The 13,229-nt window shown below is 41.1% G+C and overlaps 1 protein-coding gene across 1 annotated transcript in view; it reads left to right on the top strand.

The window, feature by feature from the left end:
- Positions 1-13,229, top strand: part of SMARCA4 (SWI/SNF related, matrix associated, actin dependent regulator of chromatin, subfamily a, member 4) — a 293,213-nt gene that overhangs the window by 204,404 nt on the left and 75,580 nt on the right.

Genomic DNA, 13,229 nt, shown 5'->3' with positions numbered 1-13,229 from the left:
GAAAGAAATACAATGTGCAGAGTCCACAAATTCATTCATTCATTACTGTTGGGGAAATTCAACACCTGGCCCGCAGAAGGAGGCAAATACACTTCAGCCAAAGCATTAAGTATCCCTCCCACTTCCCATACTCCTACTGTCTTTCTTTGCCTCTGTAACTTGGAGGTTGGCGAAGATAGTGCTCTGACAAATATTAAAGTCCTTTAATGGGTAGTTTCCCTGCAATATAGGACTGGGGTGTATGCTGTGTCCATGTAATACTTTTAGTAAGAGTTTTAGTAGCCGTTAGCTGCTGGATGTCGCAAGGAACCTTCCTTAGCCTCCTTCAAGCTTTATTTGCCCACACCCACACCTGGCAATCAGTGTTAGCTTACACTGCTTTCCTTTCTAACTCCGGTCGCTGTCAGACCTGGAAATGCTGTGACTGCTCCATAGCAAAGACTCCAGAGGTAAGTGCCTTATTCCTTCATAGGAGGTGGATAGACAGGACAGAAGGCACTATGAAGGGTTAATAACACCTATTAACCTCACTAAAGTGCCGGGGGACATAAAATATTCTCATATCTGGGATAAGCTTTGAGCAGTTCATGCAGGGTTCTGTGGCAACAGTTGCTAACAATCGGTTTAGTATTTGAGGATCCTCTTAGCAGTTGGAACTGAGGCATATCTGGGCTCTTAGCCTTTATTAAGGGCTCTTAGCTTTTATTGATGACTTTTGAAAAGAGTGTTTTGGACATTGGTACTGGCAGGGATTTTTCCCCTTGGTGGTCACAGTGCAAAGTTGGCGCCGCTTTTTTGCACGCTTATCCTCTTGCGCAGCAGGCCTCCCTGAACGTGATGCCAACGTGATCTGCCGCACGCATAGTCTTCCTCCTATCATAACAATGAACGGAGGTAACAACATTGCGGTAGTCTGCACCAGAGCGGGAAGTTGGTAAATTCCCCAGTCAAAGCTGGGACTTGTAGAGGTGCCGCTTAGAAAGTTTTGTTTTTTTTCTTTTTCTGTATCAGAAAATTTCTATGTAATTCCATTTTTGTTTACTGCTCTTTCAGTGTTTGAGTGCCTTTTTTTACTGTGGGGATCCCTTACCTGCTATCTAGGAAGGGATAGATTTGGGTAGTGATTCACATTTGTTAACTTTGTCTGACAAATTTATACTGTGAAGAGGCCCATGTTATCCCCCTGCACAGTAATGTTCCACATGTTTGACTTCTATGTTAAAGTCAAAATCCAGAAAGACTAAATCTTTGCCTGCTGTTTCTAAGAAATGTATCCCCTCAGAGCCCTCTACCTTTCAGGACTGTTGCCCATGACATGCCTCTGCTTTTACCTCAGTCCCTATCCCAAGAAGTTGCACAGGCTTTTCCCTGGGGCTCAGCTCAGTCTTTCTGGAGGATTTTTTTTTACCAAAGGACTTTGCAGCACAGCTTCAATCAGCTGTTTCTGCTGTGCCAAGTGCCTTACCCTCGGGTAAGAGCAAAATTAAACAGGTTTCCTCTGATGCAGGAATTTCTTCTCCTATTCAGTCTGCATCTGAGGAACCTAAGATTCCTAAATTAAATAGGGTTTACGACGTTGAACCCAGAACTTCTAAGGTTTTTTCTGTTCCGGCTCACATGGCGGACATCATCTCTAAAGAGTGGGAGAAACCTGGGATTCTTTTCCCAAGGTGGATGGTGCTATTTACACCCTGGCCAAGCCTACTACTATCCCTTTTGAGGATAGTATCTCCTTTAGGGACCCCATGTACAGAAAGATGGAGGGGGGACTCATGGAAAAATTTTCACCACATGGGACTTCTTTCAACCGGCTGCGAGCTTTGAGGGGGTTGCTGGAGCTGCTACTTACGGGTGCGACTCCTTATTGTAGATGATTCTGGTTGTCTCAGAGGAGATCCAAGATCAAAATCTGGCTCTTAATATAGCCAATTCCTTTATTTGTGATGCTAAAATGCAGGATATTCATTTGAGCGCAAAATCGTCTGGCTTTGTGGTTCTATCACAAAGGGCCTTGTGGTTAAAGTCCTGGTCAGCGGATATGGTATCTAAGTCTAGACTTCTCTCCTTACCCTTTAAGGGGAAGTCCTTATTTGGTCCTGGCCTGGATTCTATCATATCTATGGTGACTGGCGTTAAGGGTGCATTCCTCCCTCAGGATAAGGCGGCTAGATCCATGGGTCGACAGTCTGGTAATTTTCGTTCCTTTCGTACATCCAACGGACAGATCTCTGGTCCCTGCCAAGTTGGACCAATCCAAGAGTACTTGGAAGTCCGATCAGTCTTGGAACAAGTACAAACAGTCCAAGAAGCCCTCCTCCCGCAATAAGTCAACATGAAGGGATGGCCCCTGATCCGGGACCGGGTCATGGGGTGGGCAGACTTTCTGTCTTTCAAGACGCTTGGATATGCAACGTCGTGGATGTGGTCTCCCAGGAGTAAAAAATAGTTAGTCTTGGCCTCCAAGAGGCAGATTTCTTCAGTCAAGACTCTCTTCAAACCTTTCTAAATTGTGTAGAGGACCTATCTTCTCTGGGAGTGACTGCCCCTGTCAGTTCATAACCACTATAGACCTGAAAGATGCATACCGATTCACAGGGATCATTTTCAGTTTCTGCGGCTTGCCTTTCTGGACAAACATTTTCAATTTTGTAGCTGTGCCATTTGGTCTGGACACGGCTCCAATGATTGTTACGAAGGTGCTAGGTGGGCTTCTATCCGTGGCCAGGATGCGAGGAGTTGCAGCGGCCCCTAACGTGGATGTTATCTTGGTTCAGGCTCCTTTTTTTCCTTTGGCAAGATCTCACACTGATTCTCTCTTGTCCCTTCTGCAAGATCACGGGTTGAAGATAAATTTGGGCAAGAGTTCCCTGGTCCCCAACACCAGGCTGTGTTTTCTGGGTACAATCATAGATTCAATTTCCATGAAGCTTTTCCTGACGGATCTGAGGCAAGCTAAACTCTTCTCGGCTTGTCTTTCGCTTCAGTCATCTGCATGCCCATCAGTGGCGCAATGCATGGAAGTAGTGGGTCTCATGGTGGCTACCATGGGTATTATTCCTTTTGTTCGCTTTCATCTTTGACCTTTACAACTATGTATGCTCAGACAGTGGAACGGATATCATTCCGACCTATCCCAACAGATCGTCCTGGACAGCCATACGAGGGAGAGTCAAGGCTCTGTCAAGATCACCTGTCTCAAGGCACGTGCTTTTTGAGACCATCATGGGAGATTGTGACTACGGATGCCAGTTTTCTGGGGTGCAGTCTGGGGTTCCCTGAAAGGGCAGGGAATCTGGTCGCTGGAGGAGTCTTCGCTCCCCATTAACATTCTGGTGTTGAGGGCCATCTTTAATGCTCTGATGGCATGGCCTCCACTTCAATCTGTCCAGTTTATCAGATTCAAATTTGACAATAGAATGTCTGTGGCTTATCTTCATCAGGGAGGAACAAGAAGTTCCCTGGCTATGAAGGAAGTCTCTCGCATCCTTCAGTGGGCAAAGACCCACAATTGTCACATTTCGGCCGTCCATATCCCGGTAGTGGACCGATTGGTAAGCAGATTACCTGAGCAGAGAGACGTTCCATCCTGGGCAGTGGGCTTTTCATCCAGAGGTGTTCTCCGAGCTAGATCTCATGGCCTCTCGTCTCAATACCAAACTGCCCAGATGCAGGTTGAGATAGGACCCTAAAGCAGTATTTGTGGACACATTAGCGGTTCCTTGGAAGTTCAATCTTATTTCTCGGTTTCCTCAGTTTGCTCTCCTTCCCCTGGTAATTGCCAGCATCAAACCGGAGTGGGCCTCTGATTCTAATTGCTCCAGCGTGGCCTCGCAGGACTTAGTTCGCAGACCTAGTGAAGATGTCATCCTCTCCTCCATGGAGGTTGTCGCAGACAAGGTCCATTCTTATACCAAAATCTAGATTCTCTGAGGCTGACTACGTGGAGATTGAACGTCTAGTTTTGTCTAAAAGAGGTTTTTGTGACAGGGTTATTGATACTCTTATCCAGGTTTGTAAGCCTGTGAATTGTAGTAGGCACACCTACCTATCCTGGTGCGAGGCTCGAGGTTTCCCTTGGCTTGGCACAAGGTGAGAGTTCCTCAAATTCTTTTGTTTCTCCAAGAAGGTTTGGAGAAAGGTTTGTCTTCTAGTTCTCTCAAGGGACAGATTTCTGCACTTTCTGTGTTAAACAAGAAGTTGGTTAAGCTTCTGGAGGTTGTCTTTTGTTCAAACCCTAGTTAGAATCAAGCCTATGTTTAAACCTATTGCTCCCCCTTGGAGCCTTAATCTTGTTCTACGTGTTCAACAGGCTCAGTTTGAGATTATGCATTCTGTTAACATTAAACTTTTATCTTGGAAACTTTGTTTTTGTTGGCTATTTTTTCTGCTCATAGGGTTTCAGAATTATCTGCCTTACAGTGTGACACCCCCCCCCCCCCCCATCTGATTTTCCGTGCGGATAAGGCTGTTCTACGTACGAAGTTGGGTGTTTTTCCTAAGGAGGTCTCTGATTGCAATATCATCAGATCGTAGCACCTTGCCTGTGTCTTAATCCTTCTCAGAAGGTGCGTTTGTTGCACAATCTGGATGTTGGTGCGTGCTTTGAAAATCTATTTCCATGCTTCCAAGGATTTTAGACAATCTTCTTTCTTGTTTGTTGTATACGCTGGTAGACGCAAGGGTCAGAAGGCCACTGTGACTACCCTTTCCTTTTGGCTGAGGAGTATCATTCGTCTGGCTTATGAAGAAACTGGTCAACAGCCTCCTGAAAGGATTACGACTCACTCTACCTGTGCAGTGTCCTCTTCTTGGGCTTTTTAAGAACTAATCCTCTATGGAACTAATCTGTAAGGCGGCTACATGATCCTCTTTACATACCTTTTCAAAATTTTACAAGTTTGATGTTTTTGCCTCAGCTTAGGCTTCTTTTCAGAGAAAGGTGCTTCATGCGGTGATGCCTTCAGATTGGGTCCACCTGCCTTATTTATTTTTTTTTACCTCCCGGCTCATTCTGTTTCCTCTCTAGCTTGGCTATTGGATACCCAACAGTAATGAATGAATTTGTGGACTCTCCCTGCCATTGGAAAGAAAACAAAGTTTATGCTTACCTGATAAATTATTTTCTTTCCTTGCAGGTAGAGTCCACGAACCCGCCCTATTTCTTTTATTTTTGGTGGCAGTTTTTATCCTTATCTTCAGGCACCTCTATACCCCTAGTGTTTCTCCTTTTCCTCTGCTGAATGACTGGGGGGAGTATTGGAAGTGGTAGGGATACTTAATGCTTGGCTGGGTGCCTTTGCCGCCTCCTGGTGGCCATGTGTTGAATTTTCCAACCGTTATTAATGGATTCGTGGACTCTCCCTGCCAGGAAAGAAAAGAATTTCAGGTAAGCATAATTTTTTTTTAATTTTTTTAAATGTTAGTTGAAACAAAGGGTTTGAAAAGCATGCTAAATGTTTTTACCTTTTGATGTTTGCTGTGGCCCATTAGGTACAGTTATAAATGAGCTCCTGCATTGGTTTAAAGGGGTATAATACCCATATGTTAAATCACTTAACAGGATAGTCTAGGAAAAATTTAAATTGCATGCTCTATCTGAATCATGAAAGTGTAAGCACCTTTCTAATTTTGTCTGGACTTTCCCTTTAATAGTGATGTAACATAACTGTAAAATGCTGACAAGAAAATATCACCTGATCATCTCTGTGTAAAAAAGATTTTACCTCAAAATTTATTCAGTTAACGATAAGTGCTCTGTAGTTATCCGCTGCATATTGAAAACAAAAACACAGCCAATAGACTTCTTCAGTGCGCATACACATCTTTGCTTTACTGTGGTCATATGCGATTTCACGAGATTTCATAGTAAACTGAGGGAAATAACATGACTGCCTGCACATGCCAGATGTACCCTCCTTTGCAAGTCCCGGGACTAGCATCCTGAATGGCTGCTTAAAGGGGCAATATACTATAATTTATTTAATGACTTGTTATACCAGCTGCAGGGTATAATATTTGAGAAATGTTCTTTAGATTTAATATTGTACATGAAATTACTGGTTTTGTTCTTTGACACAAAAACCCATTAAAATAGGTTCAAGTTGCAGGGAAATAGATCTCCTCTTTCTGCATGCACGCACACACGCACGCACGTTTCCTTTGTATACAAAATTCCAATAATTGTAGAGACCAATTGGAATTTTTTTTTTATTATTATTCTATTACCATCCATCCTACTTCTCAATGGCAGTGTATTTTCTTCTGTTGGCTATGGATACCACAGGCAAAGTTAGCTATTTCAAATGCTGAAATAAAGTTAAAGGAGCTATTTGTATACAATTTTTAATAAGCCAGCAGGTAAAATGGATCGAGAACAAATTAAAGGGATAAATGTTAAAGTAAAATGTCCCTTATAATCCGCGTTACAATGGGATGTCGCTACTGAGGAAATTTTTTAATTTTTTTTAAAAAAAATGCTGAAGTGTTTGTGTGTTATTGGGTGGGGGGTTGTTTGGTTTTTTTTTAATAGTTTTTTTTTAATAGTTTTTTTTTCTTGCTTTTATTAAAGAAACCCCAGATAAAGTTATACAGACATGGGACAATTAGGTACATCTATCCACTTTACATAGTATTTATAGTCCAGGATGGGAGTGTCTCTCATAAGTAAAGAAGTAAGGCAGCTTATACATTCAAGCAATGTTTGTGTGAATTAAATATTTAACAACTCTTAAGAGAAACGATTGCCATAAAATAAGACACAGAAGCTTCATCGGTTTTCAGGCTTCTCGAGGGGCAAGAGGGGTAGAGTTTACTGGGTTAGAAAGTCTAGCAACTCATGCTATGCAGGTGAGGTAAGTGAGTCCCATATCTGTGTAGGTCAAGGATTGCTGTGTTCAGAAATACTGCCTCTTCCATGTTTTTAATGTATGCAAGGATTTCCTTAATTTTAGCTAATGTGGGGGCTCTTTGTTGTTTCCAATGCCTTGCGATCGAAAGTTTGGTCGCCATCATTATGTATATGTAAAGATATTTGGTTTTGGTAGATTAGGGATTTCTAGGTGAAGTGCAATTCTGACTTATTCCCATTGGGAATGCGTAAGCGGGAGCAAAGATCTAGCACCTCAGTCCACAAATATATTGTTAGACCACCATATGTGTAGATGGTCTCCTATGTTTCCGCCACCTCTCCAGCATCTGGGGGGGCGGGGGTTTAGTGGGGACATTTTGTGTAATCTGTTAGGGTCCAAGTGCCATCTCGTTAGGAGTTTAAAGAAGAGTTTGAACAGGGTTATGCAGTGTACAGCCTTTCTAGTGTCTCTAATAGCTAGTGTCCAGTGCTTTGTTTGTATTTCTCTCAAGATCTCGTTCCCAAGCTAAAATATTGTGGGTTTTGTGCAGGGTTGGGACAGCTTAGTAGAAGTTGGTAGTCAGCTGTCGGTGGTTTATATCTCTCAAGACCCGTCTTCCATCTAGACTCCCATGGAGTCAATGATCTAGGGTTTGCATGGAGGAGTCCCCAGATTTAGAGTAAGGAGTGAAATCTAGTTAACTTAAAGCTTAGTTTAGGGGGGAGGTTGAAGAAAGTGCTGAGTTCAGCGGAGGATAACCATTTATGTCCCACGTATAAGTCTCCTACCGTATTTAAATCTAGGAGGTCCCAGTACAAGGGATTAGATTCCGATAAGCCCTGTAAGAGGCCTCTGACTCTTTGTATTGGGATGGATGGTAAACAATTAGAAATGAGTATCTGAGTCTGGACCGGGTATGTGTGTTTTGTTTTCGGTTTTGTTTTGTTAACAATGGCATGGAGAGTCCACAAATCCATTCAGTTACTAGTGGGATATGCACTCCTGGCCAGCAGGAGGAGGCATTGAGCACTTCCCTTCCCCATAACCCACAGTTATTCTCTTTGCCTCTGTCAAGGGAGAATGTGCAAAGATGGTGTCTGAAGATACTTAATCCTTTAATGGGTACTTTTCCCTGCAAGCAAGGATTGCTGCGTCCATATCAATCTCTTTAGTAAGAGTAATGGTGGCTTTTAGCAGTTAGGAGGCAAGGTGGTCCTTGCTTTATTTCTAACATTTATGCTACCCCTTTGATAGAAAACAAGTTACTCTTTATCTACAGGTCCCTGACTGATGGTAAATCAGTCACACCTAAGAAGCTGTTCCTGCCCTGCAGCTATTCTCCACAGGTAAGCGCTTTTTACCTTCTAGGTTAGGAGGATATAGCACTTCAGAGGGTAATCCCCCTTTGTGGAGTTCGGGATATAATTTCCATTTACTATGGGGATTTTTTTTTTGGCAGCAGGTACTTTTGCTTGGCAGCTCCCTTTTTACTTAAAGGGACAGTATACACTCATTTTCATATAACTGCATGTAATAGACATTGCTATAAAGAATAAGATGCACAGATACTGATATAAAAATTCAGTATAAAACTGTTTAAAAACTTACTTAGAAGCTCTGTTTAGCTCTGTTGAAAAGGTAGCTGGAAAGCCCACTGCAAGTGGGAAATCTTACTCTCCCCCCTCCCCCTTCTTTTGCATATGAAAAGACCCTTTACACAAAAAGGAGCAAGCTGAAGAAGGTTGCTGACGGTATTCGCATAAAACTTTGGGGCTTGGTTAGGAGTCTGAAAATCACAGCAATGTTATTTAAAATAAGCAAAACTATACATTTAAAAAAAAATAATAATTTATGGGCTATATTAATAGATCATCATCAAAACATTTATGCAAAGAAAAAATGAGTGTATGTCCCTTTAAGAGGGGTCTGGAGACATGTTTATATCCACTACTGGTGATATCATTTAATTCTAAAAGCCTAGAACAAGCAGGCTGAAAAGACATGCAACTGCATATGCTCGTGTATAATCACTTGCAGGAAGGGTCCATGTGTATATCTGATTTAAAGATCCCTACTTTCATGTAAGCGGCGGGGCTGTCCTGTCTTTCCTTAACAGGAACCACTATACATCACATTTGGTTCTCCGGTATTTAGTATAGGGGAAGGATGTATTACTGTATGTAAGCAAGGGGTTAATACTCTGGTTAAGTTATGGGACCGCCGCCGCTACTACGGATATTACGACTATTTACCACGGAGTTACTGTAATTTTGACCAGTCATGTATCTGGTAGAAATGTGACGACGCAAGACCGCTTCCATGTGGTCCCTGTTCTGTGCCATTACCACATGTTGTGGGGCCGGTACACAAGTCTGTGAGTTAATGTTTCTTTTGTTAAATATGTTAGACAGGACGGAGTCTAGGGAAAAACTGCTTGTTCATACAGTTTGCTCTCGCTCCCCTGATCTTTCTGTCTCGTAGTAGGACCGTCAATAATTATCTGCTTTGTTGGTGTTCACTATCCTGATATAGACATATACGTCTGTATTTGGTGGCGAGGTATGCACAACCAATAGCACAGTGCCTTTCTTATACTCGTTGGGACAAGGTTTTATGATCGGGGCTTTCATTTATTGGGCTCTTGAAGGTTAAGCCTCTTAGTGTTATTTCGTTATATACCTTTAGGCTATGTTTTGAATTGATGCTATTTTTATACATCCGTGGCAGTGGTACACGCTTTAGCCTGCGCTTCCCACAACAATCTGTGTTTTTGCGCCTTTTGTTGCATTGAACCATAATTCATTTTATTTACTGTGTAATTATGGAGATGGAATTGGTTGCTTTGCACTTTAAAGGGATACTAAACCCAATTTTCTTTCTTTCATGATTCAGATAGAGCATTCAGTTTTAAGAAACTTTCTAATTTACTCTTATCAATTTTTCTTCATTCTCTTATTTTTATTTGAAAAATAAGGCATCTAAGCTAAGGAGCCAGCCAATTTTTGGTTCAGATTACTGGACAGCATTTGTTTATTGGTGCTGTCCAATCGGCAAGGACAACCCAGGTTGTGGACCAAAAATGGGCCGGCTTCTAAACTTACATTCTTGCTTTTCAAATAAAGATAGCAAGAGAATGAAGAAAAAATTATAATAGGAGTAAATTAGAAAGTTGCTTAAAATTGCATGCTCTGTCTGAATCACAAACGAAAAAAAATGTGGGTTCAGTGTCCCTTTAAAGCTTATATTCAGTTGTCAGGGCATTTCTCCTGTGCTTTTCTGTGGTTCCCTGGTGTTTGCTGCCATCTTGTGGCATTTTGATGTGATTTCATATGTTTTATTCTATGCTTGTTTTAAGGGATGCCAAATTCTATCTCCTCCTTGATAAGGAGTTTGTTTCAATTATTGCGCCCAATATTTGTCTATTGTATTAATTATATTTGCTGCTTGGTTTATATGTAGAAGACATATGTATATATTTATATTATAGGGGAACTATATTATAATCTCATAACAAGGAGATTTTTAGTCCTTATGTTCATCTGCTTGTGCTGTATGTTTAGCAAATGGAATCTATTTTTATGGTCTTTCTAGAGGTGGTTTCCTAATGTTTGTAACTTCAGAATACCTCAAGACATATATCTATTTCTTTCATGTAATTAGCAAGAGTCCATGAGCTAGTGACGTATGGGATATACATTCCTACCAGGAGGGGCAAAGTTTCCCAAACCTCAAAATGCCTACAAATACACCCCTCACCACACCCACAAATCAGTTTTTACAAACTTTGCCTCCTAATGGAGGTGGTGAAGTAAGTTTGTGCTAGATTCTACGTTGATATGCGCTCCGCAGCAGGTTGGAGCCCGGTTTTCCTCTCAGCGTGCAGTGAATGTCAGAGGGATGTGAGGAGAGTATTGCCTGTTTGAATTCAATGATCTCCTTCTACGGGGTCTATTTCATAGGTTCTCTGTTATCGGTCGTAGAGATTCATCTCTTACCTCCCTTTTCAGATCGACGATATACTCTTATATATACCATTACCTCTACTGATTTTCGTTTCAGTACTGGTTTGGCTTTCTACTACGTGTAGATGAGTGTCCTGGGGTAAGTAAGTCTTATTTTCTGTGACACGCTAAGCTATGGTTGGGCACTTTTATATAAAGTTCTAAATATATGTATTCAAACATTTATTTGCCTTGACTCAGGATGTTCAACGTTCCTTATTTCAGACAGTCAGTTTCATATTTGGGATAATGCATTTGAATAAATCAATTTTTTTCTTACCTTAAAATTTGACTTTTCCCTGTGGGCTGTTAGGCTCGCGGGGGCTGAAAATGCTTCATTTTATTGCGTCATTCTTGGCGCAGACTTTTTTGGCGCAAAATTTTTTTTTTCAGTTTCCGGCGTCATACGTGTCGCCGGAAGTTGCGTCATTTTTTGACGTTCTTTTGCGCCAAAAATGTCGGCGTTCCGGATGTGGCGTCATTTTTGGCGCCAAAAGCATTTAGGCTTTGGGCGTCTTATTTGGCGCTAAAAAAATATGGGCGTCACTTTTGTCTCCACATTATTTAAGTCTCATTTTTTATTGCTTCTGGTTGCTCGAAGCTTGTTCACTGGCATTTTTTCCCATTCCTGAAACTGTCATTTAAGAAATTTGATCAATTTTGCTTTATATGTTGTTTTTTCTATTACATATTGCAAGATGTCCCATGTTGAAGCTGAGTCAGAAGATACTTCTGGAAAATCGCTGCCTGGTGCTGGAGCTACCAAAGCTAAGTGTATCTGCTGTAAACTTTTGGTAGCTGTTCCGCCAGCTGTTTGTATTGAATGTCATGACAAACTTGTTAATGCAGATAATATTTCCTTTAGTAAAGTTACATTACCTGTTGCTGTTCCGTCAACATCTAATACTCAGAGTGTTCCTGTTAACATAAGAGATTTTGTTTCTAAATCCATTAAGAAGGCTATGTCTGTTATTCCTCCTTCTAGTAAACGTAAAAAGTCTTTTAAAACTTCTCATTTTTCAGATGAATTTTTAAATGAACATCATCATTCTGATTCTGATAATGGCTCTTCTGGTTCAGAGGATTCTGTCTCAGAGGTTGATGCTGATAAATCTTCATATTTATTTAAAATGGAATTTATTCGTTCTTTACTTAAAGAAGTCCTAATTGCATTAGAAATTGAGGATTCTGGTCCTCTTGATACTAAATCTAAACGTTTAGATAAGGTTTTTAAATCTCCTGTAGTTATTCCAGAAGTTTTTCCTGTTCCTGGTGCTATTTCTGAAGTAATTTCCAGGGAATGGAATAATTTGGGTAATTCATTTACTCCTTCTAAACGTTTTAAGCAATTATATCCTGTGCCATCTGACAGATTAGAATTTTGGGACAAAATCCCTAAGGTTGATGGGGCTGTCTCTACTCTTGCTAAGTGTACTACCATTCCTACGGCAGATGGTACTTCCTTTAAGGATCCTTTAGATAGGAAAATTGAATCCTTTCTAAGAAAAGCTTACTTGTGTTCAGGTAATCTTCTTAGACCTGCTATATCTTTGGCTGATGTTGCTGCAGCTTTAACTTTTTGGTTGGAAGCTTTAGCGCAACAAGTAACAGATCATAATTCTCATAGCATTATTATTCTTCTTCAACATGCTAATAATTTTATTTGTGATGCCATCTTTGATATCATTAGAGTTGATGTCAGGTATATGTCTCTAGCTATTTTAGCTAGAAGAGCTTTATGGCTTAAAACTTGGAATGCTGATATGTCTTCTAAGTCTACTCTGCTTTCCCTTTCTTTCCAGGGTAATAAATTATTTGGTTCTCAGTTGGATTCTATTATCTCAACTGTTACTGGAGGGAAAGGAACTTTTTTACCACAGGATAAAAAATCTAAAGGTAAATTTAGGTCTAATAATCGTTTTCGTTCCTTTCGTCACAACAAGGAACAAAAGCCTGATCCTTCATCCTCAGGAGCGGTATCAGTTTGGAAACCATCTCCAGTCTGGAATAAATCCAAGCCTTTTAGAAAATCAAAGCCAGCTTCTAAGTCCACATGAAGGTGCGGCCCTCATTCCAGCTCAGCTGGTAGGGGGCAGATTACGTTTTTTCAAAGGAATTTGGATCAATTCCGTTCACAATCTTTGGATTCAGAATATTGTTTCAGAAGGGTACAGAATTGGCTTCAAGATAAGGCCTCCTGCAAAGAGATTTTTTTCTTTCCCGTGTCCCAGTAAATCCAGCGAAGGCTCAAGCATTTCTGAAATGTGTTTCAGATCTAGAGTTGGCTGGAGTAATTATGCCAGTTCCAGTTCTGGAACAGGGGCTGGGGTTTTATTCAAATCTCTTCATTGTACCAAAGAAGGAGAATTCCTTCAGACCA

Source organism: Bombina bombina, chromosome 6 (genome assembly GCF_027579735.1).
Source record: "Bombina bombina isolate aBomBom1 chromosome 6, aBomBom1.pri, whole genome shotgun sequence".
Taxonomy (NCBI): Eukaryota; Metazoa; Chordata; class Amphibia; order Anura; family Bombinatoridae; genus Bombina; species Bombina bombina.
Note: the sequence above shows the minus strand (reverse complement) of the source record. Positions and strands in the feature narration are given on the sequence as shown.